The sequence below is a fragment of the Erinaceus europaeus genome, chromosome 4 (genome assembly GCF_950295315.1).
Source record: "Erinaceus europaeus chromosome 4, mEriEur2.1, whole genome shotgun sequence".
Classification (NCBI taxonomy): Eukaryota; Metazoa; Chordata; class Mammalia; order Eulipotyphla; family Erinaceidae; genus Erinaceus; species Erinaceus europaeus.
In genome coordinates, this window is record NC_080165.1 from 52303282 (window position 1) to 52329521 (window position 26240).

General features: G+C 39.6%; 1 protein-coding gene across 1 annotated transcript in view; it reads left to right on the plus strand.

Moving 5' to 3' along the window:
- NEDD9 (neural precursor cell expressed, developmentally down-regulated 9) overlaps positions 1-26240 on the plus strand; it is a 230497-nt gene that overhangs the window by 144529 nt on the left and 59728 nt on the right. The window lies entirely within an intron of this gene.

Genomic DNA, 26240 nt, shown 5'->3' on the forward strand with positions numbered 1-26240 from the left:
CATTTGCATATGTTAATTGGCTATACTCTTTTAATGAGAGTATATAGAAAAAAAATGACTCAGTCAGACCCTCAGAGAATTATTTTACTGCCATCAGTTTGTGGCATTCAAAGTGAGTTACCATCAGGAAGAGATGAAAGAGCAGGTCCAGTCACTTCAATGAAACTTACTCCTCCTCTTAAATTATCTAAAGTTATATGTATATATTCTAACTTATTTATACTCTCAGATACCAGTGGGCTGGTAAGATCATGACCTCCTTAGACTAGTAGAAAAAGAAAGTACCAGTTGTCTCTAGAGAGACCTCCACTGTCACTACTAAGCATCTCAGGACAGGCTTGAAATAAAGAATCAGAAGAGGCAGTGCTACAATACCAGAAAGCAAAATAATTTTGTTGTTGTTATTGTTGTTGTTGACAGGAATCAAATATAACATTGTCAAACCATAGGGACAGAGCTGAAGCACACAGCATTTTTGTAAAGTGAATGCAAAATGGAAAGGGGGAAATTTACCCTCAAGACTACACTACATGCACACACAGGCATTTACACACAAAGACTCATGCTGAGATGGGAGACAACACAAGACCCACAACAAATGCCTCTTTGAAACAAACATCAGAGAAATTAGTAGAAAACTCTAAGGGGTCCAAGCAGTGGTACACCTGGCTGAGCACACATGTTACCATACACAAGGACCCAGGTTCAAAAAACATTTTTTATTCTCCTTATTTCTCAAAACAATCACCTCTAGATCCATCCACTTTGTCATTAAAGATACAATGCCATCTTTTTAATGGCAGAGTAATATTCCATCAAGTACATAGCCCACTGTTTCTTTATCCCATTGATAGGCATATAGGGTGATTCTATATTTTGACTATTGTGAATAGTGTGATTACGAACATTGATGTGCTATTTTATTTGGATTTAGTATTTTCATGTCCTACAGATAAATATCTAAAAATGGTATTATAAGGTATCTCCATTTTTATTTTTTGAAGAAATCTCCGATAGATGATGTTTCTTCAAAAGCCAAGCCAGAGAACCACTTATTCCATATTCTATTATTCCTATAGCAGAACAGCAAAAATCCTGAGACAATTTCACAGATCTAAAATTCAGACATAGCACCTACAGAAATTAAATTATAGAATACTGACTAATATTGTAAATGCACATAATTTGTTATGGAAAGAATAAATGTGATTATATAAACACAATTAGAAAGTTATAAGAAATTTGCAGGTGTCTGTTTTTGTTTCCTAATCTATTAAGAAGAACCATTTTAATGTTGTTAACTGTAAGATTCAGACTAGGATCGTGTTTAATTAGTCTGAAAATGAAAATTTTGAAATATCATAGGTGGTAAGGTTTAAAGGAGGAATTGAAGGTTAGAGTAGGAATTTTGTGCCCAGGTCTGAAATCTAAAAGTTGCATTCATAATGTATTTCCCAACATATTTATCTCAAGGAAACATCATTGTTAAGCTCAAAAATTGTCACTGGTCTCAGTTAAAAACTTTCTTGGGCCCCACTAGGGAAAGACAGAACCAGGCTGGGAGTATGGATAGACCTGCTAACATCCATGTCCAGTGGAGAAGCAATTACAGAAGCCAAACCTTCCACCTTCTCCAGCCCATAATGTTCCTGGGTCCATTATCCCAGAGGAATAAAGAATAGGAAAGCGACCAATGGAGGCGATGGGACACAGAACTCTGGTAGTGGGAATTGTGTGGAATGGTACCCCTCTTATCCTACAATTATGTCAATCATTATTAAATCAATACCAAAAAAATTTTTTTTTAATTTCTTACGAACCTGGAAAGAAGGGATTCTATCTAGGTAAAGACCACATGCTAGAGAAAGGCACTAGAAAACTTCCTGGTAATAGAACTAGTAGCAAAAACTACTTCGATAGACTAATAATATGGCCCTGGTCACTCAATAGCCCCTCTCCCTGTCAGTGTGTAAAGACGGTCCAGGAATGTTTTCTCTCAACATTATAAATGCTGAGAAAAAGGAAAGATATTGGAGTCCACCTTGCAAAGGAAACAAATGGAAAGTGACCTTTAGTGAATTCAACAACACTATAATACAATTGTCACATTTTCATGGTGTGTCAAATCAGATTTAGACTATACATATCATGGGGATCTCATTTTCATCCAGAGTGAGCATTTCACAGAATTTTATGACTTTACACTGACTTTGACCTCCGAGAACAATGGTCACTTGAGAGAAATACCAGCAGGAGCTCTTTTCTATCCTCCTTTGAACTTTTCCTCCCCTCCCTCTGTCTGTAACATTAAATGGGTAGATGTTTGGCTAAAGCTTTGGTCACATCCATCCAAACACACATATCTTTTTAAGAGTAACAGAAAAAGTATGATGTCATGGCCCACTTCAGGCCCCAGATGGTCATAATCCCACCACTCTGGGTTGAAGATGGCTGAGAAAGATTGGGTCCTGGCAAGAGCCACTAAAAGGTTTTCACCATAACCTCTATAGTCACTACACTGTATGCCAAGGCAGAAGACCCAGCAGCAGAATCTGGGAGAACGTTAAAGCTAACAAACAGGGCATGGTTGCTAGGTAGGAGAATATCAATTAATATGCAACCTACTGACCCACTGTGACTATCTGTCGTGAGCAGAAGATTGTCCTGACAAACAAACAAAGCCTGTCACGTACATATTAAGCTAACAGTCTTAGTAGTTGAGCACCTACTATACACATTAACACCATAAATACTGATGGTTGGGACTAGCAATAATCCTCTAATACTCATTCTGATCTTCCTTAGTCAAGAAATAATACCACCTTCCAAAGAAAAATGTGTTTCTCTGCTTCCCTTGTAGCTAGTTGTGGCCATATGGTATCAAGTCTGTCCAAGGTATGAAGCAAAGGATCCATGTGCACTTGGATAGACTTAGAGAAGTCTATCTCCCCTCTCCACCCCACTACACACACACACACACACACACACACACACACACACACACACACACACACACACCCTTCTTTTCTCGTTGTACTGACTAGAAAGCAGATGTGACAGAATTTGAGCTGTCTTGGACTGTGTGTTGAGGATGACAAAGCAAAAGCAATGAATGTCTACAGACTTCATGAAACCCTCAATCAGCTCAGGGATGGATTTACTTGAGACTTAATTTTTAAAAAAGCAAAAATAATATTAATGTCATTTAATCTAACCATTCTAGGATTTTTCTGTTGCTCACAGTCAAAGTCAACCCTAGAGAAGTTAGTAAATACTTGTCAAGTGAGTAGTTGCCCTATGGGATCATTAAATGAGGGTGAAAATGAGTGACTGTAATTCTAGGTGCCTAGCACTGTCTTCTAAACACCCCTCATAAAGATGCAGCAAACAGTCATGGTTCCTGCCCTCATGCTTCTATAACTGCGTAAAGCTGCTTATCTGGCATTAACCAGTTCAAGAATCAATAAAACTCTAGTGTCCAGAGAGGATAAAATAATTATTAAGAGCATGCATGATATTCTCAGCCAGAAGTGTGGTTAAACCCTACCTTTGTGATCTTGTGTGGACCTCTCTGAGCAACAAGTTTCACATCTGTAGTATAAGATTCCTAATTCCTACCTGGCTTGGCACTATGAAGATTTAATAATGTATTTAGTTGAAACTAGCACATGATAAAACCTATACACGATAAATACAAGAGAATAACCTCCCTGCCTCTGCAAATTTTTGTTTCTCCTCTCTCCCTAAAGATTTTTACTCCCCAACTCTCTCCAACTTACTAAACATTCCATCCAACTTTTGCTTTCCCTTTCTATACTACCATTTTTCAGTTGCTAGCACTCCACATTCCCTCAAAAGTATTACTAAATGCATAACATGTGCTTTTATAACCAAAACAATCTTTTTAAATGAATACAAAGATTTTAATATCCAGTCTCATATTTGTGTTAACCTCTAGAATTGTGCCAAAGATAAAGTTCATGATGGCATCTATAAATTACTATTGCCAGGAAATTTTAAAAAAAAAAAGGAAATTGAAAGTTTGATTGATAGGGGTTTGGGAGTAGAAATTGCAGAGAGAAGGAATGAGGAGTGACTGTTGGTTTGTATATGATTTCTTCTAGGAGTGGTAGAAAATGTTCTGAAATTACATAGTAATGATGGTGGTACAACTCTACATGCACCAGAAAAACAGTGAATAGTTCACTAAAATAGTGAGAATGAGTTGTATGTATTGAATTGTAGCTCAATAAAAACAAATTGTGACTGCTGGGTAGGGGGTATAGCATAATGCTTATGCAAACAGGGTCTCATGCCTGAGGCTCTGAGAGGTCCTAAATTCAGTCCAGCAGACCACCGTAAGCCAGAGCTGAGAAGTGCTCTGGCAAAGGGAAAAAAAAAAAAATTCTACTGCCTGGGGCAAATATGAAATTGCCTATTTCCAAGGTCAACTGTTAACATATATATGAAGCACTTTCCACCCAACAAGGAACAGTTAGGGAATCACAAGTGATATTAACACCAGGCCATCAGTGTTAGACTAAGTTGAATGGACCATGAACATAGCACAAATTCAGGAAAATAACTATTTAACAGACATTGGAGTGAATTTCAAGGAGAAGTTGACATTAAAGCTGAGGCCTAAGGGAGAATGTATGAACATGAAGACTTAAAGTGAAAGGCATTCCAAAGAATTCAGGAGTGACTAAGAGATTACTGTATTTACTTTGTTGTTATCTTTAATTTTATCTTTCTTACAATATTTTCAAGGAAAAATGGCAAGAAAAGTCTCTAGGACAGGATAGCTGGGAGGAAAATTCACAACCAGATAGAGAAATCCTTATCAGGGCCGGGTGGTGGCACACCTGGTTGGGTGCACATGTTACAGTGTCCAAAGACCTGGGTTCAAGCCCCAGGTCCCCACTGGCAAGGGGAAAGCTTTGCAAGTGATGAAGCAGTGTTGCAGGCAACTTTCTGTCTCTCTCCTTCTCTATCCCCCGCTTCCCTCTTGCTTTCTAGCTATCTCTACCCAATAAATAAAGATAATAAAAGAGAGAGAGAAATCGTTATCAGAACATTTATTCACAATCAGGTCTTGTCATAACATGGGAGGATGCAGAAAGTAGTTATTGAGGCCCTTGAACCATGGAGGATAGTCACTTGTCATTAATCTGAATGTACTGAACACCTATCCCCTACATCATATAGCTTGAAGAGAACCTGATCTAAAAAAAAAAAAAAAAAAAAAAAAAAAAAAAAAACTTTCTTAGTTATTTTTAATTAGAAAAATACAGAGAGAAACCAGAACACTGCTCAGCTCTGACTTATGGTGGCACTGGGGACTGAACCTGAAAGAAAACTTTTGACTACCTTGGCCTTTGAAATTTTTCACGAGAGTTATCTCAACTAAATTTGAGGGAAATGAGGTTTCTTTACTTTAAAGATGCACATGCTGAAAGGCGAAGGGGGAATTTCTAGGCAGCCTTCATATGTAGGTGTAAAGTGAAAAAAAAAACTCACTTTTTGTAAGCTGAGCTAAGCAAGGTTAAAGTTGGAAAAAATGAATATACTTATCAGCATTAAATACCAATGTAGAAGTAATTGGTCATACCACAGCACATCTGGAGATTTCAATGAAGAGCTGATTCAAGGTTTTGATTTTCTGTAAATCACTGTCAAGTAGTCACCAAACTGCCATGTTAGATGAACTGGTTGAGCCCAGAACCCCAACCGTCACACAGAGCAGATGATTTACTCCTGAGACGTGGAACAGATTTATATTTGTCTTTGCAGTGGAACTGGGATACCTCTGGGTAATTATATTAGTGAACATGAATGAAATTAATGAGTAAGGCAGCAGTACAACATCTCCCTCAGTTTCATACGAATTACACGACTACTTCCTTGTGGTAGATGCCCAGGCCATGATCACCAACACAAAAATACTCGTGGCCTTTTTACAGGAATACTTTGTCCCTCTTTGGGGTGAAACAATTTGGGTCTATGACATTCTTTTATCCTTCAGGGTTGACATTATTATTTTGTTAGTACTAACAGATAGTATGGCTGCTATATAAATATCTATTCTCCACCCCCAACATTTCTTCTCTGTCCTGAAAAGAAGTGGCTTGACACAATGTTAAAGTTTCAAACATTCATTTCCCAGATGGGTTTCTTTGGGACACACACACACACTCACACAGAGATAAACCATGTGAAATGCTAAATTAATATTATTGTTTTTGAGACTTCTCATCCATCTTAGGGCATTTTATAATAAAATATCAGCAAGCTTGTAAGGAGAATTTTTTTTCTCAAGATTCATAATCTTTCTAACCATAACAAAAAGGCGGTAATATATTGTACAAGGCTGTGATGGAAAAATGTGCTAAAGTCTTTCCATAAATCAAATGTAGCACTTTGGCATTGATTCTAAAGCATTAAATTTAGTAAATTAGAACCAGATGATTTCAAAATAGAAACTTACATAACTTTATGGTATGATTTTTTTTCTATACAAGTTTATCTTCATGAGGTCCCTTTAGTTGCTACTGTAATAGGTATTTAAGAAGTGAAGGCTGAAGCTGGGTAGATATTATTCATCTCTATAGCTCCCACGGTGCCTATAATTCTGTTGGGCAATTATTACATGTTGCTAAATAGATGAATAAAGTCTCAGCACTGACTAACCTGTTCAAGCTAACTGGCAAGCAAGTGTAATACTAATAATAATACGGAAGACAAAACACTGCTACCACATACTCAATAATGAAAAATATGTCTTGCTTTTCCCTGATAAGCATGTGTCTCTGTATCAACAAATTTGAAATTTAAAAAAATATATCTTGTCTTCATTTGTGTTACCGTGCCCCCATGTACCATCACACATAAGACTCTATTCTATTTTTTTTTTATCCTCATAGGAGCCATACTAAAAAAAGGAATGCAGCCCTTTTTTATTTCTTCCTCTCCTGATACACACAATTTCATAATGAAACTAAAATTAATGCTATGCATTGGCCAAAAAGATCCTAAATATGGTGTTCCAAGGGGTCCAAATGAATAAAATATAGTCTTTACACTCTAGGAGAACGCTTTCTGGCAGAGGGTTAGTTGTGATATTGTAGTTGCAAATCAAAGAAAGGCAACTTATTAGGTAGAAAAGTGTGTTTTTTTGTTTCATGATTTCAGATGTCTTGGAGTAGGTATCAAGCAAGACTAGACACAGAAGCACAAACAGTCCATAAATAACTCCACATTTCTACTCCAAATATTTTTGCTTCTTTTTGCATGTGGGTCCATTCTCACTAACTATAGATACTCTCTACAATGAGAAAAAGATGTCCATTGCCAAAAACATACATTACAATCTGTGGTTCAAAGCAGAAGGGAATCTTCCCTCTCCTAGGCTTCAGATACAAAGTACCAAAGATCTCACATCACTCACTTTTTCTGAGCCACAAGCCAATTTGGGGGTTAATTACCATGGACAGGGGAATATAATACACTTTATGACTGACCAGACTAGAGTGGTGGTTAGAGATCTCCATTAGTAGATAAAAGAAAACAGAATATAAGCACTGATGCCCTGATTATTGAGGGTATGGAATTGACAGGAATACTTTGTTATGAAGAGTATGAGGAGTAGGAGGATAAAAGAAACAAAAGGTTTAGCTAAGGTTTTGATTCTAGGCAACAAGGACAAATGGTGGCAGCATAAATATAATAATTAAAGGTAAATATTATTTCAGTGCAAGTCCATGTGTGTTTCTTTAGAGATCACTGATCTCTAAAAGATAAATAAATAAATAAATAAATACCCAATAATGTGGGGGGTGTGTCTATTTGTGTATACACATATGTGGCAAGAGAGAAAGCAGTGAGAAAGAGATTAATTTCAAGGTATTGACTCATGTTCACTAAGATTGGCAAGTCCAAAATTCATAGTTTATTACGGTCAACGGGAGGTCACTGAAAGAGTTGATGCTGCATTTCTCTTTCTCTTTGGAAGTCATCAATCTTTATTCTTATTTATTTATGATAGAACAGAGAAAAATTGAGAGAGGAGCAGGAGAGGGAGAGAGAAAGGCATTTGAAGCACAGCTTCTCTGCTCCTAAAGCTTCCCCTCTGCAGGTAGGGACCTGGGGTTTGTACCCAGGTCTTCCAGCACAGTAACATGTGTGTTCATGCAGTATACGACCACCCAGTCCCAGTCTTTGTGTTTTTTTTCCATTGAATATATGTCCCATAACTTCTTATTTTACTAGTTATTTATAAGATTGTAAGATAATAGGGGTATAATTGCACACAATTTTCACCATCAGAGTTCTCTACCCAAGGTCATAAATATGAGTTCATTAGATATATTTTTTGTTAGTTTACTTTATTTTGCCCATTTTTATCCATTTTTGTGGCCCTACCGTCACTTCCTTTCTAAGTCACAATTATACCTATTGCTATTTATGAGTGTCCTTACTTTTTCCTCTTCCCTCTCAGACAAGAGAAACAATACCTGACTTCCTCTGGTGTTTTCCAGATTCTCTTCCCTCTCAGTGATGGTATAAAAATAAATATTCTGGTTATGCAAACAGACTGTCATGCCTGAGGCTCCAAAGGCCCCACTTCAATTCCCTGCACCACCATAAGCCAGAGCTAAGCAGTGCTCTGGTAAAAAAATAAAATAAAATAAAATAAAATAAAATAAAATAAAATAAAATAAAAATTCTGGAGTCAGGCAGTAGTGCAGTGAATTAAGTGCATGTGGCACAAAGCGCAAGGACAGGCTTAAAGATCCTGGTTTGAGCCGCCGGCTCCCCACCTGCAAGGGAGTCTCCTCACAAGCAGTGAAGCAGGTCTGCAGGTGTCTGTCTTTCTCTTCCCCCTGTCTTCCCCTCCTCTCTCCATTTCTCTCTTTCTTATCAAACAATGACAACATCAATAACAACAACAATAATTTTAAAAGGACAACAAAAGGGAATAAATAAATAAACATTAAAAATTAAGAAATAAATATTCCTGGTGATAAATGTTCCAGGTTTCAATGGAATTGGGGTTCAGAGCCCTCTAGTCATCTTTCCCTAACATTTTCCCCTCTAAAAAATGGACCAAAATTATTTTTGAGATGCAGAAGGAAGGAGTTCTGGCTTCTGTAATTACTTCTCATGGATATGGACATTGATCCAGATCCTCAGTCCACCTCTATCTTTCCCTGGGAGGGTAGCATACTCAGTCTTTATACTCTTAAGGTCTTCACCTGATTGAATAAGATGTACCCACAGGGCAGAAAGCCAACTCTTTAGTTAGTCCAGTTATTAAGTGTTAATTTTATCTAAGTTAAAAATAACCAAACTGGTCTGACAAAATATATAGGATTATGACCTAGTTGTCATACAAAATTGACCATCACAATATGTGAATATAAAGTGTTTATTGGATACTTTTGGAAACAGAAGGTGAATGTTTAAAACTCAGAACACAGAGAGTCCGGCGGTAGAGCAGCAGGTTAAGCGCACATGGCAGAAAGCACAAGGACCCACATAAGGACCCCGGTTCGAGCCACCGGCTCCCCACCTTCAGGGAAGTCGCTTCACAAGTGGTGAAGCAGGTCTACAGGTGTCTATCTTTCTCTCTCCCTCTCTGTCTTCCCCTCCTCTCTTCATTTCTTTCTGTCCTATCCAACAACAATGACATCAATAATAACAACGATAATAACTACAACAAAAACAACAAGGGCAACAAAAGAGTAAATAAATAATTTTTTTAAAAAACTCAGAACTCAGGTCAAGAAATGAATATTATCATCATCATAAAATAAAAATGAAAGTCACTAGAGAAGATAAAATAAAGGAGAAAATTCAAGCTGAAGATGGAGCCTGAAGAAAAAGACTGAAAAATATTAGAGAAGTAGAAAAACAAAAGAATCCACAACCGTAGACACCAGTGAAGGGAATCATTTCAAGACATGTGATGTTGGAGCAAGAAAGAAACTAAGGGATGTAAAGGACCCAAGAGAGGCCCCAGCAATAGCCAGGGAGGGTAAAGATCTGAATAGTTCTCCTCAAAATGCCATTTGTGGACCTGCACCAACCCACACACAGGGTAGACCACAGTAAGAATGAAACTGAGAGTAAGTAATTAAAAACTCTGATCGAAAAGAATCACTCGGTACTAGTAAATTCAGTGACAAGAAATAAGCCTTACATCTATTAAGTCTTCTTAGTATACTTCCCAGTAGTGCATTTTCAAGTATTTGGCAGTGCTATATGATGAGTTGGAATTGTAAAACGCTAGTACTATACTGTGACAAACGTGATGAGTGCTGGTCTGACTGGTGATAGATAGGAAATGGAGTAGATGGTAGAAACAGTGCTGAGGAGGAGGATCAAATGGAAGAACAAGTACTTGGGCTATTCATCCTCTGATTACAGTAAATGAAGAATCGTATTTGGCATGTTGTTGGGGGTAAAATAGGTGGCAAAAGGAAGGTCCTAAATAACTGGAGAATGTAGTAATGAGCAGGTCATTCATCCTGTGATAGAGTTCTTTTGCAACACGTTTGACAGCAAAACCTGATCCGGACTGACCAAAGGTAGCACATATTCTTGTATTTTCAAAGATTCATTTATTTTACTTATTTCATCAGAGCAAGAAACAGAGAAGAAAGAAAGGGAGAAGGAGAATGAGAGAGATAGATAGAGAGAGATTGATTAAGAGAAAACCAGACTATTGCTCTGGCATATGTGATGTCAGGAATCCAACTCAGGACCACATGCTTGCTAGCACAGAATTCTACCACTGCATCATCTCCTGGGTCACAACTTTCTTATATTTCCTCCACTTGGTACTAATATTTGTACATTTAACTGATGGAATATAAAGGATTTGTGCTTGGGATGCTGACCTAAATTCCACTGAGAGCTTTGTAATATGTGGTTTAAGCCCTAAATCTGTTTCTAAATTCTAAAATATTCTGAATTCCACAACTCCTTTGACCAGCAGGTTTTTTAACAAAGTGTGCAGATTTGTGTTTTTGAATGAACAAGACCCTAACACACTTGTGGAGAACAACGTATAAAAGACTTGGGGTACAAATGAGATGGAGGAAAAGATAATATACACAGAGCTGTGTGAGTAGAGATTTTTTTCCCCAGTGACAAGTGCCCCAGAAAACAGCTTTCGAAAATATAGAGTGGTTCTGAGATGAGAAAAATCAAAAGCTGGGGAACCATGGTCTCTACTAACTGGAGGCAGAAGGTCATTAGCCTTGCTTCTCCAAGTTCTCCACCCTCCCAAAGAACAGACACTCCAAATGTTTGTTAAAGCATTGCATGAGTCATGAAAAACTAGTCACTGAAGTTCAAGAAAACCCTTGTAACAACCTCTTGTCTACATTCCCTAGTCTGAAATCACAGGGTGCCCAAACTCAAGCAAATTAAGAGAGCTTGTATTTAACATTTGTAAACCTCAGGGCTATACGTGAGCCTTAAAATCTTGTACATGTTCATTAGTAGGACCTCCCTTGAGGTTTTTTGTTTGTTTGTTTGTTTCTGTGAAGAAGAGAATTGCTCTTTATTTTGCAGCTTCAGTGGGCAGAAAGGAATGCTCTGTCCACACTCCACATGGAAAGTCACTAGTAGACTCCTGTCTCCAGACACTGCCCAGTCTCCAGCTTATACTGGAAAGGCATTCCTCTAGCCAACAAAATAAAAGATTGCTGAGAGCTGGAGCACTTTGTTTGCTTTCTAGAATGAATTAAACTCTTCAAAAGCTTGTATTTACTGGTTCTGGGTGTGCTGTGCCCCCACATCACATTCCTCTCATCCTACCCTCCCCTTTGCCTCCTTGTCCCTTCTCCCTCCCTTCCTTCCTCCCAAATTACTTGGATTCCTTTTACTCTACCATCAGAGCCAGCTGGAGGCAGCCTGGGCTGACCAGACAAACCAACACCTTGGGACAGTGCCTGCTGGAGATTGACTGGTCTCAGCTGAGGAGGGCAGCAAGGGACAGGAGTGGACTTTCTTGGAGGACTAAGTCAACTGACTTTTTAGAAGTAGTGGGATGGGAAACACATCTCTGAGCCCTAAAGAAATGGCTTACTATGGAAACAGTTCTCTGTGAAAGTGGATATTTGGTGTTGGAAACACTTCACCCCAATCCTACCCATGGCCTATCCACTATTTTCTACCCGGAGTTTTGCTGATGCTGAATATAGAGAAGACTCCAGCAGTCAGGGTGTCTAGGAGAATGGCACAGCTCATTTTAGACTGTAAACAGAACAGCCAGCAGAACAGCCATTCAGGAATTCAGGAGTCCAGGTAGCTAAACTCCTTCTCCTTCTCCCCTTCTTTTTCTCTTCTCCTCTTTTCCTCCTCCTGATCCTCCTCCTCTTCCTCCTGCTCCTCATCCTCCTTTTCCTCTTCTTCCTTCTCCTCCTCCTCCTGCTTTTCCTCCTCTTCCTCCTGCTCCTCTTCTTCCTTCTCCTCCTCCTCCTGCTTTTCCTCCTCTTCCTCCTGCTCCTCCTCTTCCTCCTCTTCTTCTACCTTCTCTTCCTCCTTCTTCTCCTCTTCCTCCTCCTGCTCTTCCTCCTGCTCCTCATCCTCCTTGTCCTCTTCTTCCTCCTCCTCCTCCTCCTGCTTTTCCTCCTCTTCCTCCTGCTTCTCATCCTCCTCCTCTTCTTCCTTCTCTTCCTCCTTCTCCTTCTCCTCCTCCTGCTCTTCCTGCTCCTGCTCCTCCTCCTGTTCCTTCTTCTTCTGTTTACTCCACCTAAATGGTAGCAAACAGGGGAACATAAGAAAAAAGATTCAAAATTCTATCACAGCATGTCACCTTCTCATGTCCTATCATAAGGTCAGTGATAATTTGTATGGAAGGGAACTGAAAGAATATAAAAAGAAGAGCAAACAATATCAAGAAGGAGGACATTCTTATTTAATATATGTAGCAGTGCCTTATGAAAAAGAAGAGGGCCATACTCTATTCAGTCATGGAATTCCTGTTTATTTGGTCTTGGCAGATTACCCTGACCTTTGTAAAGCTCCATAGTCTAAAGTTTCTAGCAACAGAAGGCGTTTCCATGATAGTTTCATATAACAATATGTTTATTTGGACAAAGAAAAGTCTGCAATAACAGAATAATAACCTCATGACTAGAGAAAATAAAAGAGAGTCTTTTGTCTTTTGCAGGTAGTCTGCACAATTTTACTATAAAATTCTTTTCTTTCATTTCTTTTTCCCAGCTTCATACACAGAAGGAATATAAATTTAAACATTTGCTTATTTATGAAGAGAAATAGACCAAAATATTTACTGTGTGGTTCTAACTTTTCTTAACCACTAAATCAACTCCCCCAAGTTTTTCATATTAAAAAAAATTAGAGGGGGCTGGGAGGTGGCATAGGCATAAGAATTCTGGTTCGAGTCCCTGGCTCACCACCTACAGGGAGGTCGCTTCACAGGCGATGAAGCAGGTGTCTATCTTTCTGTCTCCCTCTCTGTCTTCCCTGTCTCTCTCCATTTCTCTCTGTCCTATCCAACATCAGCAACAGCACTAACAACAACAATAATAACAACAGCAATGATTAACAAGGGCAACAAAAGGAAAAAGTAGCCTCCAGGAGCAGTGGATTTGTAGTGCAGGCACTCAGTCCCAGAGATAACCCTGGAGACACACACACAGAAAGAGAGAGAGAGCGAATATTAGAGCCAAGAAGGTAGTGCAGCAGTAGAGCACAGCACATGTAAGCTTGGGGCCCAAGTTTGATGCCTGACATCACATATGCCCGAGCTTGAGAAGCTCTCTGGTCTTTCTCTGTTATTCTCTTCCCTCCATCTCAAAGTAAACTAAAAGTGAACAAAATTAAGCCTGGTGAAATAGCACACAATATAGTGTGTTGCTTTCACATATATGTGACCCAGGTTCAAACCCAGCTCCCAGTACGTTGAAGAAAACTTCAGTGTTGTAATCTATTTCACTGCTCTTTCTGCCTCTATCTAAAAAAAAAAAAAAAAATCGAAAATACGAAATGCTAGAATTAGAGTTGAACGGATTTAATTAACATATATTTTAAAATACTTTTAGTCCCCTGTTGAAAAAAATCATAGAAATTAGGTATTCTGAAGTTATGACACTATAAATATGTATATATGAAACATTTAAAGCTTCACAGTTGCACAATTTTTTTTTAAATCAAGTCAAAGTATTTCCAATAACTATCTAATTTGTAGTGCTTTATTTGGGTTTTTACTGATATATTAATGGCATAGTATAACATATATTATCTTCTGATTATAAAAAAAAAAACTAAGAGTGTCTAAAGAGACTTGATCTCATCCTTTGGAAAATTTTATTCTTTTTTTTAGCCAGGAAGGGCATTGCTCATCTCTGGCTGATGGTGGTGTCGGGGATTGAACCTAGGACCTTGGAGTCTCAGGCAAAGAGTCTTTTGCAGAACCGTTATGCTATCCCTCCCCAGCCTCTTTGGAAAATTAATACCACCTCAAAGTCTGAAATAGAAGACAGAAAGTAGTGATAGGAGGAATGTGGAAAGGAAGATGGTAGATTTTTAAAAGGATGGGAACAATGACAAGCACACACGTGACTGAGTGTAAAAGGCAGCAAAACCTCATAAAGTCCTCACAGTGTGGGAATCTGTCATGCCAGAATCACTAAAGTAATGACTACTAACTTCTGTTGTTCAGAACCTCTCCCTACCACAGATGGCTCATTATGAAATGAGAATAGGAAATCAGTCCCTGAGGAACTAACTCAGAAGTGAAGAAGAAACTGTGAGCCAATAAGTCTTTTTAATAAATTCCTTTCCAACCTGCAGAAACATTTTTTTTAGATGAACATAGGTATACCTCTAGAGAATTAATAACCTAGGAATTGTCTCAGGTCACTTTAGAGGAAGAATTGATTGCAGAAGGACCTTGAAATGAATTATTTCATGTAAGTGGAAATGGTTATCATCTAGATGATGATTACAAGAAAAAGACTGTTCTGTACTGGGAACATGGATGGAGGAAGAGAGGGAAGGAAAGAGAAAAAGAAAGAACACCACCAATCTGGGTTTTCTGACATCCATAGGAAAAGAATATTATTGTAGATTCCATAGATGGAAGCCAGTATCAGCGTGGGCATAAGTGATAATGTTCTAGGGTTTCTGTGGGTCAGCATGGATTAAGGTGATAATGTTTTAGTATATCTACCTGGGAATTTTTGGGGGGTTTTTGTCTTCAAGGTTATCCCTGGGGCTCCATGCTGGCACTACGAATCCACTGCTCCTGGCAGCCATTTTTGTTCCATTTTAATTACATAGGACAGAGAGAAATTGAGAAGGGAGGGGGAGATAGTGAGGAAGAGAGAAAGATAGACACCGACAGACCTGATTCATGGCTTGTGAGTCCACACCCCCACCCTCACCCCACAGGTGGGGAGTCGAGGTCCCAAACCAGGATCCTTGAGCAGGTTCTTTTTTTATTCTGATTTTTTTTATTGGGGAATTAATGTTTTTATTTATTTATTTTCCCTTTTGTTGCCCTTGTTGTTTTTTTATTGTTGTAGTTATTATTGTTGTTGTTATTGATATCATCGTTGTTAGACAGGACAGAGAGAAATGGAGAGAGGAGGGGAAGACAGAGAGGGGGAGAGAAAGATAGTCACCTGAAGACCTGCTTCACCACCTGTGAAGCGACTCCCCTGCAGGTGGGGAGCTGGGGGCTCGAACCAGGATCCTTACACTGGTCCTTGTGCTTTGCGCCACGTGAGCTTAACCCACTGCTCTACCGCCCGACTCCTGGGAATTAATGTTTTACATTCAACAGTAAGTACAATAGTTTGTACATGCATAACATTCCCCAGTTTCCCATATAACAATACAACCCCCACTAGGTCCTCTGAATCCTTCGTGGACCTATATTCTCCCCACCCAACCACCCCAGAGTCTTTTACTTTGGTGCAATACGCCAATTCCATTTCAGGTTCTACTTGTGTTTTCTTTTCTGATCTTGTTTTTCAACTTCGGCCTGAGAGTGAGATCATCCCATATTCATCCTTCTGTTTCTGACTTATTTCACTCAACATGATTTTTTCAAGGTCCATCCAAGATCGGCTGAAAATGGTGAAGTCACCATTTTTCACAGCTGAATAGTATTCCACACAACTTGCTCAGCCACTTGAGCAGGTTCTTGTGTGGTTCTTAAGCTTGTAACTTATACTATGTGCACTTAAGCCAGTGTGCCACCACCTGGTCACAGATTTTTTTTTTTAATTTTTATTTATAAAAAGGAAACATTGACAAAACCATAGGATAAGAGGGGTACAACTTCGCACAGTTCCCACCACCAGACCTCCATATACTATCCCCTCCATTGATAGCTTTCCTATTCTTTAACCCTCTGGGAGTATGGACCCAAGATCACTGTGGAATGCAGAAGGTTGACGTTCTGGCTTCTGTAATTGCTTCCCCGCTGAACATGGGGATTGACAGGTCTATTCACACTCCCAGCCTGTCTCTCTCTTTCCCTAGTGGGGAAGAATTCTGGGGAAGCGGAGCTCCAAGGCACATTGGTGGGGTTGTCTGTCCAGGGAAGTCTGGTCAGCATCATACTAGCATCTGGAACCTGGTGACTGAAAAGAGAGTTAACATACAAAGCCAAACAAATTGTTGGCTAATCATGGACCTAAAGGCTGGAATAGTGCAGATGAAGAGTTGGGGGGGCCTCCATTTTGTAGATAGCTAGTAGGCATATTTTAGTTCTATTCAAAGGGCCTGTAGCTATACTAGTGTTTTGTTTGTTTGGTTGGTTGGTTTTTTTTGGTTTTGGGTTTTTTTTTTTGTTTTTTTTTTTTTTTGCCTGAGCCTGAAATCTGATATGCAGGTGGATCCTAATTATTGTCTGGGGAGATGATGTCATGGCTGGGAAAAGGACCAGAAAGCTGGATCAGGGAAGAGAGTAGCTCCCTAGTATGGAAAAGGGGTATAAATATTACTGTAAAACCCATTGATTTGATGTGGTCTGGGGCCCATAATTAGCTTAGGAGCCTGTGTGACCTCTATATCCTTCTAGATCTGTGCTCACATTCTGTGGTCATAAGTAGGAACATTCCAAACTGTCTCAATATAGACCCATCTCCCTCAGGTGTAACACAGAGTATGTTGTCCATCCTCCCTTCGGAGGATGGAACATTCTCTACCACTGTTGATCCAAGTTGAGGGCAAGGTCCTATGAGGGCACACAAAGGGGTCTATTTTGTTTTTCCTGATAGAAATGACCGGTAACAATGGAGAGAGGGATTTGTTTGAGTTCTAGGCCCATCAAGTCTGTTTGGGAATCTTAGGATTCCCTGATTAGGGCCCCAGCTGGTGGAATGGCCTGACAGTGTCATCATTAAACTATGTCAGTCTCTTGCCCTTATTCAGCTTTTGCAGTCCTTGCTTTGATAAGGTTAGCTTTGGAGTGAGTGAGAGAACTGTAATAGGAAGTAGGTAAGGAGGGTATCTAAGTCTAAGTGGATACTATTTCATTATGAACTTTATACTGACTCATTACAGACTATTGTGTATTTTTGCTTTCAGGTATATATTTTGCACTAATTTATAGATACATGTGAACATATGCTCTATCTTACAGGACCTGGCCTATATCTAGGTTTTGGGACTTTGTTAGGAAATGAACCTCCTGGAATGGAATTAGAGAATACCATGAAAGGGAAGGTCTCACCGAGTGATGAGGGTGAACATTGACAAAACCATCACCAAGTGATGAGGGTAAACATTGACAAGACCATAGGATAAGAGGGGTACAGCTTCCCACAATTCCTACCACCAGACCAGAAAGGTTGGCAATCCATGCTTGATGTCTCTGTACACAGTCTGAGGTGAAGGATGCTGAGATGGTACTTGTTGCGAGAATTTTTTTTTAAACAATGCCTTCGAGAACTTTTTCAGAAAGGAATTTATTCATAGGACACTTTTACTAGAAGGGATATACATGGAGAAAAGATTGGGGCTAGGTAAGTGAACATTCCAGTGCACAGCACATGAAGAGGTAAACATTAGAGGCTGTTTCTGTAACCTCTCTAATAACCTCTCTAATGACAGACTTGCCTTCATTCTAATAATTTAACTAGTTTAACAGATAAGCAAAGCCTATTACCTGGAGTGAGATCTTTCCCCTTTTTCTGTATTGACATCAGTGAAGACTGGGGATGGACAAGACATAGAGAATATAAGAGATGGAATTCAGTCACCTACATAGGTACAGAAAGGACTGTTACCAGAGGAAAAACAGAATTCCCTCTACGCATTGCTTAAAATTTCCTTGTGAGGAGTTGGGCGGTAGTGCAGTGGATTAAGGGCACGAGGTGCAAAGCTCAAGGACTGGTAGGAGAGTCCCTTCACAGGCAGTGAAGCAGGTCTGCAGGTGTCTCTCTTTCTCTCCCCCTCTCTGTGTTCCCCTCCTCTTCCCATTTCTCTCTGTCCTATCTAACGATGACATCAATAACAACAACAATAACTACAACAACAATAAAAAAGGGGGCAACAAAAGGGAAAATAAATTTAAAAAAACTTAAAAAAAATATTTTCCTTGTAGACAGGTAAAGCAGTAAAGTTAATAATTGACCACTTAATGAGACACTGCATTCAGAAAGCTGTATATAGAATAGAATATGAGGAATACTTTTTACTAAATCAATTCTAAGACTTTACAAGAAATATACTGAATCTAACTTTATGGGGATAAGCCCAAACATGTATTTATTTATTTATTTATTTATTTATTTATTTTGCCAGAGCACTACTCAGCTTGGTTGATGGTTGTTCAGGGGATTGAACCTGAGACTTTGGAAACTCAGGCATGAGAATCTCTTTGCATAACCATTATGCTATCTACCTTCCACCCATTCCAAACATTTACCACTGCTTTCTAAGGGAGCTTAGAACTGAGAAGTATGAGCTAGGCCATAGGTGATGAGAGATTTAGCAGAGGCTAAGGAGCATCAATAGTGGAGATATTGTCTAGTAAAAGTTTCATGATGGACATAAAATGCAAGCTTAGGAAAAATGACACTTTGCTAAGCAGAATGATGGAAAGAAGACAATCCAGGCAAAGGGGACTGCACATATTAGGTTTCAGAGTTTAAGAGAAGTGTGTGTGTTGGCACATACACGATAGCCCTGGTCACTTGAGAAAAGTACCTGTTCTTCACTCAGGCTTACTTCTTCAACTGCAGATCGGCAACCTCACTAAAGTGAAAAACAAACAAACAACAACAACAAAAAAAAAGGCTCAAATAATGAAGGTACCTAGAGGATGCTTGGGCTGAGGGGTCACGTGGCATATGACTAAGGCCACATGGATTTGGGAGACTAAAATCCTGAGTTCACATACCAAACCTGCCACTCAATGGCCTGTAATTTTATGTAAGTTATGAAAATATTCCAAGTCTCAGCTCCATTATAAATAAAATTAGAAAGCTATGACCTCCCTCACTGGGTTGTTCTACTAGATGAATATTAAGTGAAATAAATTTGGGAATACCTAACACAAGACCTGGCTCTGGGAGGGTTTCAGTCAAGGGTGAATGAGCCAGAGATCAATTAGAGCAAAGATAGGGAAACTCAATACTTCATTTTCTTTTGGAGAGGTTTCCGGAGACTCACAGAATTGAAATGCTGATGTCTCGGATTTGAAAAAAAAAAAGCTTTGGTGTATGTATATATGTATTTCTTTAAGCTTCCATCAAACTATAAATAGTTAGACATAACCCTAGAAAGGGTACTTCTAGATTGTTTCTCTGTGAATATGAAAGGATATGCATCCTATTTATTTTTCAAAATAAAAACGTGGCACAGGGAAAATAAACTGAGGGTCTTGCATATGGTATGGTACTGCTGAGTGGCCTCCCTGACTCACATTTTATCTCTATACAGAAAGAGAAAGACTGGCAAAGTGAAAGCAAATCAAGAGTGATAGAAACTAACGCACTGCTCCCCGATCCACAGAATTCCCTTATGCTGTCATATAATCACAGAATTCCCTATGCTGTCATATAATGCCAGGGATCAAACCCAGTACTTCAGACATGGAAAAACCTAGATTCTCCCCTTATAAGTTTTTCTCTAAGTTCAGGATCTTACGTTTTTATCTGAACTCAGAAATGGATGAGTCAATATTTTTTTCTGCAGAAAGTCAGCACTTTTTTTTTCACTTTGATGCCTTTACTATTTCTTTTTTTTTATTTTTTTTAATATTTATTTTATTTATTTATTCCCTTTTGTTGCCCTTGTTGTTTTATTGTTGTAGTTATTATTGTTGTTGTCGTCGTTGTTGGATAGGACAAAGAGAAATGGAGAGAGGAGAGGAAGACAGAGAGGAGGAGAGAAAGATAGACACCTGCAGACCTGCTTCACCGCTTGTGAAGCGACTCCCCTGCAGGTGGGGAGCCGGGGTTCGAACCAGGATCTTTATGCCGGTCCTTGTGCTTTGCACCACCTGCGCTTAACCCGCTGCGCTACAGCCCGACTCCCGCCTTTACTCTTTCTATTGTAACCACTCAGTTCTCTGATTGCAACTCAAAAGACAACATGAAAAACCTGTGTTCTAATCAGATGATGTGTAGACACTGAAATCTGAATCCCACATCTCGTAAAATATTAATTTTCTCTTGATTTTTTTCACACATATTTTTTAAAATGTGCAGGTTAATCTTATCTTGCTTATTATTCAAAAACCGGTGACCCACAGACTACAGGTTTTAGGATCCGACTTTGTCCAAGAGTCAGAACTAGGGGGTCGCCGGTGGCGCAGTGGGTTGAGCGCATGTGGCCAAAAGTGCAAGGACCGGCGTAAGGATCCCGGTTCGAGCCCCCGGCTCCCCACCTGCAGGGGAGTCGCTTCACAAGCGGTGAAGCAGGTCTGAAGGTATCTATCTTTCTCTCCTCCTCTCTGTCTTCCCCTCCTCTCTCCATTTCTTTCTGTCCTATCCAGCAACGAACAACATCAACAATGGCAATAATAATGACCACAACGAGGCTACAACAACAAGGGCAACAAAAGGGGGAAGAAATGGCCTCCAGGAGCGGTGGATTCATGGTGCAGGCACCGAGCCCAGCAATAACCCTGAAGGAAAAAAAAAAAAAAAAAGAGTCAGAACTGGTAATGAGCCTTGAGTTTACTCTCAAAAGGAGCTTACAAATCCAGTTCTAATAGCTGTGAACCTTACTTCTGTCCTCAAAGACAAGTTTTCCCCAGTCGCAAAACCTAAAGATAGCGTATTTTATTTGAAATTGCATTTAGTACCCTTTTACATTTTCATACACTTACAAACAGGAGCAAGATATCACCCCAGCCCACTGAGGTACCCACTGAAGTGGGGGAAACAGACATCAACAAATCATTATGATACAGTGTGTAAATGTCTTATAATAGGACTGTGTTCCAAGTACAATGGAGGCATAGAAACCAGAGGGGAGAATTAGTGCTGAAAGGGTAAAGTGGGCAGGATGGGGGCTGTTGACTTGGAAGCACAAAAAAGTTAGTGTTGACACTTGTCTGCAAAGCAGAAGATTACAAGGAACACATCCCTTGAAGAAAGGCCCATCTGTGCAAAGTCAGGACAACATAGTGTATCTTGGAATCAGTGAGTCCCTGATGTAACTGCAGTGTAGAATTGCAGAGAGGGTTCAGTGGGGCGTGAAATCAGAAAGGGAACGTTGGCTCAGGTTATTGTCCATAACAAGCTATGTGGGTTTTGTTTTCTAAGGCAGTCAAGTATGGCAGTAAGGTGACTGGGTCTGTGCTCTAGAGGTAACACTGTAGAACAGAAGATTAGAGCAAAGAGATTTCAGGCAGGAAAACTTAAAGACTGGAAGGGTAGTGTTGTACCTGATAGAGTGCACATGCTACTATGTGTAAAGACATGTGTTTGAGCCCTGGGTCCCCACCGGCAGTGAAGGAAGCCTCACCAGCAGTTAAACTGTGGTACAGATGTTTGTCCTCAATCTCTCTCTCTCCCTCCCCTCCCCCTCTCTCTCTCCCCTCCCCCTTCCCTCCCTTCCCCCTCTCTCTTTCCCCTCCCCCTCTCTCCTCTCTCTTTTTCTCTCTCTCCTCCCCCTGTCTCCTCTCTTTCTCTCTCTTTCTCTCTCTCCCCTCCCCCTCTCTCCTCTCTCTCTTTTTCTCTCCCCTCCCCCGTCTCCTCTCTCTCTTTCTCTCTCTTTCTCTCTCTCCCCTCCCCCTCTCTCCTCTCTTTCTCTCTCTCACCTTCTATCGTAAGGGGGAAATGTGATGGCACTAAAAGGAATGGCTGGGACAAATCAAACATGAGATGCCTAGGGATAATGACTTAACATACTGATCTTTGTTAGGATTCAACCTGGTGCCCCTGAGCCTCCAAGCTTACTGCTTCCCCCTCTCTGAGTGAACAGCTGCATTGGATGATTTCTGCAGCTTCTTCCTATCCTTGTCCTTTACTCTTAGAAAGCAGTTATATGGGGTCCTTGCAATTTGTGGAGAGAAGAATCTCTTTTTCTAGCACCCTCTTAATTTGTTTTTTGTTTGTTGGTTTGCCGTGCCATTGTCAGTGTTTTGTGGCAGTTGGAAAGCCAGTGATATTGCATCTGGAGCCTCTTCCTTTGCTCCTGCATACACGAGGCCATGGGGACAGAACTCTTCTTGGCTGTCAAGCAGGCAGGTAGCAAAACTGGCAGGTAGTGTTCAAGCCCCAATATTTTGGCCCATTTTAGAGGTTACCTCTGAGAGTACTGGGGCTCCTCCATAAAGCAATGATTCATTTTAATATAACACAGTCTAAACAGTATTCTTGCACCTACAGTTTATGGCAGTGGATGGGGGAAGGGCCATTTCTCTAATCACTAAGATAATTTTTGTGTTTCCCACCTCCCAAAAGTGTTTTGAAGGAACTATACTAAATGGCACTAACAAGGTAATAATTATCTGCATTGTTTAAGTTGCATTAGAACCAAAATATTGTAACTAATAAATTACTGTCCTTGATTGTTTAAATAAAAGGTTACAAAAAGAAAGGGAAAAAACAGAGAGAGACAAACATCACACAATTCTCTGCTCAGAATGCCTCAGTGACTTGCTATCTCACTCTGGAGAAAATCCAAACTGCCGCAGCTTTTGAGCTTTGCCTATTTGAGCTCGCCTCCTCCATTCTACCCTCCCGTGCACGGCTTTGGACGCTGTGGAGTGCTTGTTGTTCTTTGACATGTTGAGCTAATTTGGGCTTCAAACCCTCATTATGGATCAGTTCCATTGTCTGAATGTTCTTTGCCCAGGTCTTTGAGTGGATCTCCCATGTTACTCAGATTTCTATTTCAATTTTATCTCCTTACCACTCTCTGAAATAAAGTACCCTTCATATTATTTTCAAAACTCTGTGAGAGCTGTGGTGTTTATCATTGGGGGTCAGGGCATGAGGGAACAGGGGATCACAGAACTTTGGTGGTGGATATAGTATGGAACTATAACACTACAGTCTTATAATCTTGTTATTAAATCACTAAGAAAAGGGGGTTGGGAGCAGCATAGCGACTTGAGCGCAGCAGATTAAATATATGTGGCACAAAGTGCAAGAACCTTCGCAAGGATCCTGCTTCAAGTGCGCCAAGCCCCCACCTTCAGGTGGGTCACTTCACAAGCAATGAAGCAGATCTGCAGATGTCTAGCTTTCTCTTCCCCTCTGTCTTTCCCTCGTCTCTCGATTTCTCCCTGTCCTATCTAACAACAACAGCAATAACAACAATAACCAAAACAACAACAAAGGCAACAAAAAATGGAAAAAAAAAAAAAAAAGGCTTCCAGGAGCAGTGGATTCATAGTGTAGGCACCAATCCCCAGCAATAACTCTGAAGGCAAAAAAATAATAATAATAAAAATAGAAAAAAAAAAGTAAATAAGGCACATGAACTTGCAAAAGAAGAAGGAGGAGAAGAAATAAAGTGACCATGCTCCCACCTGCAACTAACCCTAACTTGTTAACCTCTAGCAATTTTCCCTGCTTAATATTTCCTCATAGCATTTATCAATCCCAAACTATTTCATCTATGTAACTAGTCCTTTTCCTCCAGTAGACCATAAACTCTATGAAAACGGGACATTTGTTTATCTCAATTGTTATTGTATAATGCCTGCACAAATTAATATTTGCTCCATTATAGATTAACTTATATAAAAAGTGGCATGGTGGTGACGTAGTGGATAAAGCACTGAATTCTCAACCATGAGGTCCCAAGTTCAGTCCCGGCAGCACATGTACCAGAGTGATATCTGGCTCTTTCTTCCTCTCCTCCTATAATTGTCATGAATAAATGAATAAATTTAAATGTAAAACAAATAAATAAAAAAAAATAAAATAAAAAATTACACAAAGATGAGGGGATTCCTTCACCTCTTTCTAAACATCTACCACACTTACAATACTGATAATAGTACAATGGTAGCAATGGCTATAATTCGTATAATTAAATATTAATATCATTTATAGAATATACTAAATAATGCCACATGACATAGTAGTGGTACATAATGTATTTAATATTAAAATAATAACTAATAGTGTCAATATTATAAACAACAATTCATTAAGTCCTTTATTACCTGTCAAGAATTATTCACTTCCATCCATATTAAAACATTTAATCCTCAGGTATTATTATTTCTCTGTTTGCATTTCAGTACAACAATTAAAAAGTTAAGAAATGTGTTGAGATTCTAATTGACCAAGCCACCTTAAAATGAAATTCAAGTACTTTAAGTATTTTGATATACAGGGAAAAAAATAGGAAAGCAAGAGAGCTACTTAGTGTAAATTGAGTTTTTTAGAAAGAGAATAAAATGACAAAAATTCTTAGTATACATTTTGGGAAACTTTTTAAAAACATTAAAATTATGTGGAATAGGTGAATATGGTGTGGGGCTCTACCCGTTCATCTTATAATCTTAGAAACCATTATTAAATATCAATTAACATTTTTAATTGGGTAGGATAGAGCTTACCTATTCAGTCATACTCACTGAACAAAGTAGAGGTGGATCCGGCTTTACCGCTTAGGGAAACAAGGGATGTTATCTAGATCTCCCGGAGGCCACAAGAGTCATCTTACAGACAGAAAGGCCTTTGACTTACCCAGCCTGATACCAAAAAACAACTTTCTGCTAACTAAGGACTGCTCCATAGTTCTGCATGACTATTAGGAAGATGTGGCATGCTTAATTTGTGTTCAGAAAGGCCTTGAAAAACCACGCATTTTGCTCAGAGGCTAAATGAGAAAAAACAAAGGCAAGAAATGACTCAATCTGTTAAGTCAACTACATTATGACTTCTTGGGGAGCATGTCCAGGGAATCAGTGTCACATTAAACTGTAAATTAAACTGACTTCTACATCTAGTCTGCTTTTGTTGGATTGCTGCTCTCCTGCTTATAAAAGTAAGAATCTCAAACTCCACTGGACATGGGTGATGAGATCAAACTGATTCTGACCTAACTCTATCAGGAAAAAAAAGACAGGGCTTGATTTCTTTCCTGTCCAAATTCAGTCTGGTTGGAGTCCATCCCACTCAGACACAACTCCTCTGAAGTCAGTCTCATTCTTAAGGTCCAGTGAAGAGGAATTTTACCTCGTGGCTCTATTGTGCTGAACAGTTTACTGAAGATATGGCTAAAGCTAAGCCTAGTGCTCTGCACTTCACTGGAGAGATATCAGTGTCTTTACACAGGTTCCTCAAAGAGTGGGCATTTTTTGTTCTCCTGGATAATAAGTGTTGGTGGGTTAATGGGTCAATCTTCAGGAGAGAGGTCAGAAGGAAAAGCTGGAATTAGATGTGTCAGCAATGAAAGAGCACAGTACTCAGTGGACGGTGGTGATGTATAGGATGTGCACTGACCAACCCTGTCTGAGGGGCCAGAGCTAACCTTTATCCTCATTAAAACCCTAGAAGGTCACTGAATATGGCTGACACTCAGCTCTGTAAAGGCCTCTTGAGAAACCAGCTAGGGAAACCCTGGTGTCTGTACTCCAGAGTTTCTTTTCACTGAGGGGGAATTGTATTCTGGCTCCTTGCAGACTGACATTGCAAGTACTTTGAACATTGAAAAGAACAAAAAAAGCAAACAGCCACAAAAAGGGGGGAGGGGTGGGAGGAGAGAGATATCAGCAGGGGTAGTTAGTCAAAAAGGAGCCGGGAGACACAAAACCTTTTGTTTCCAGAGTT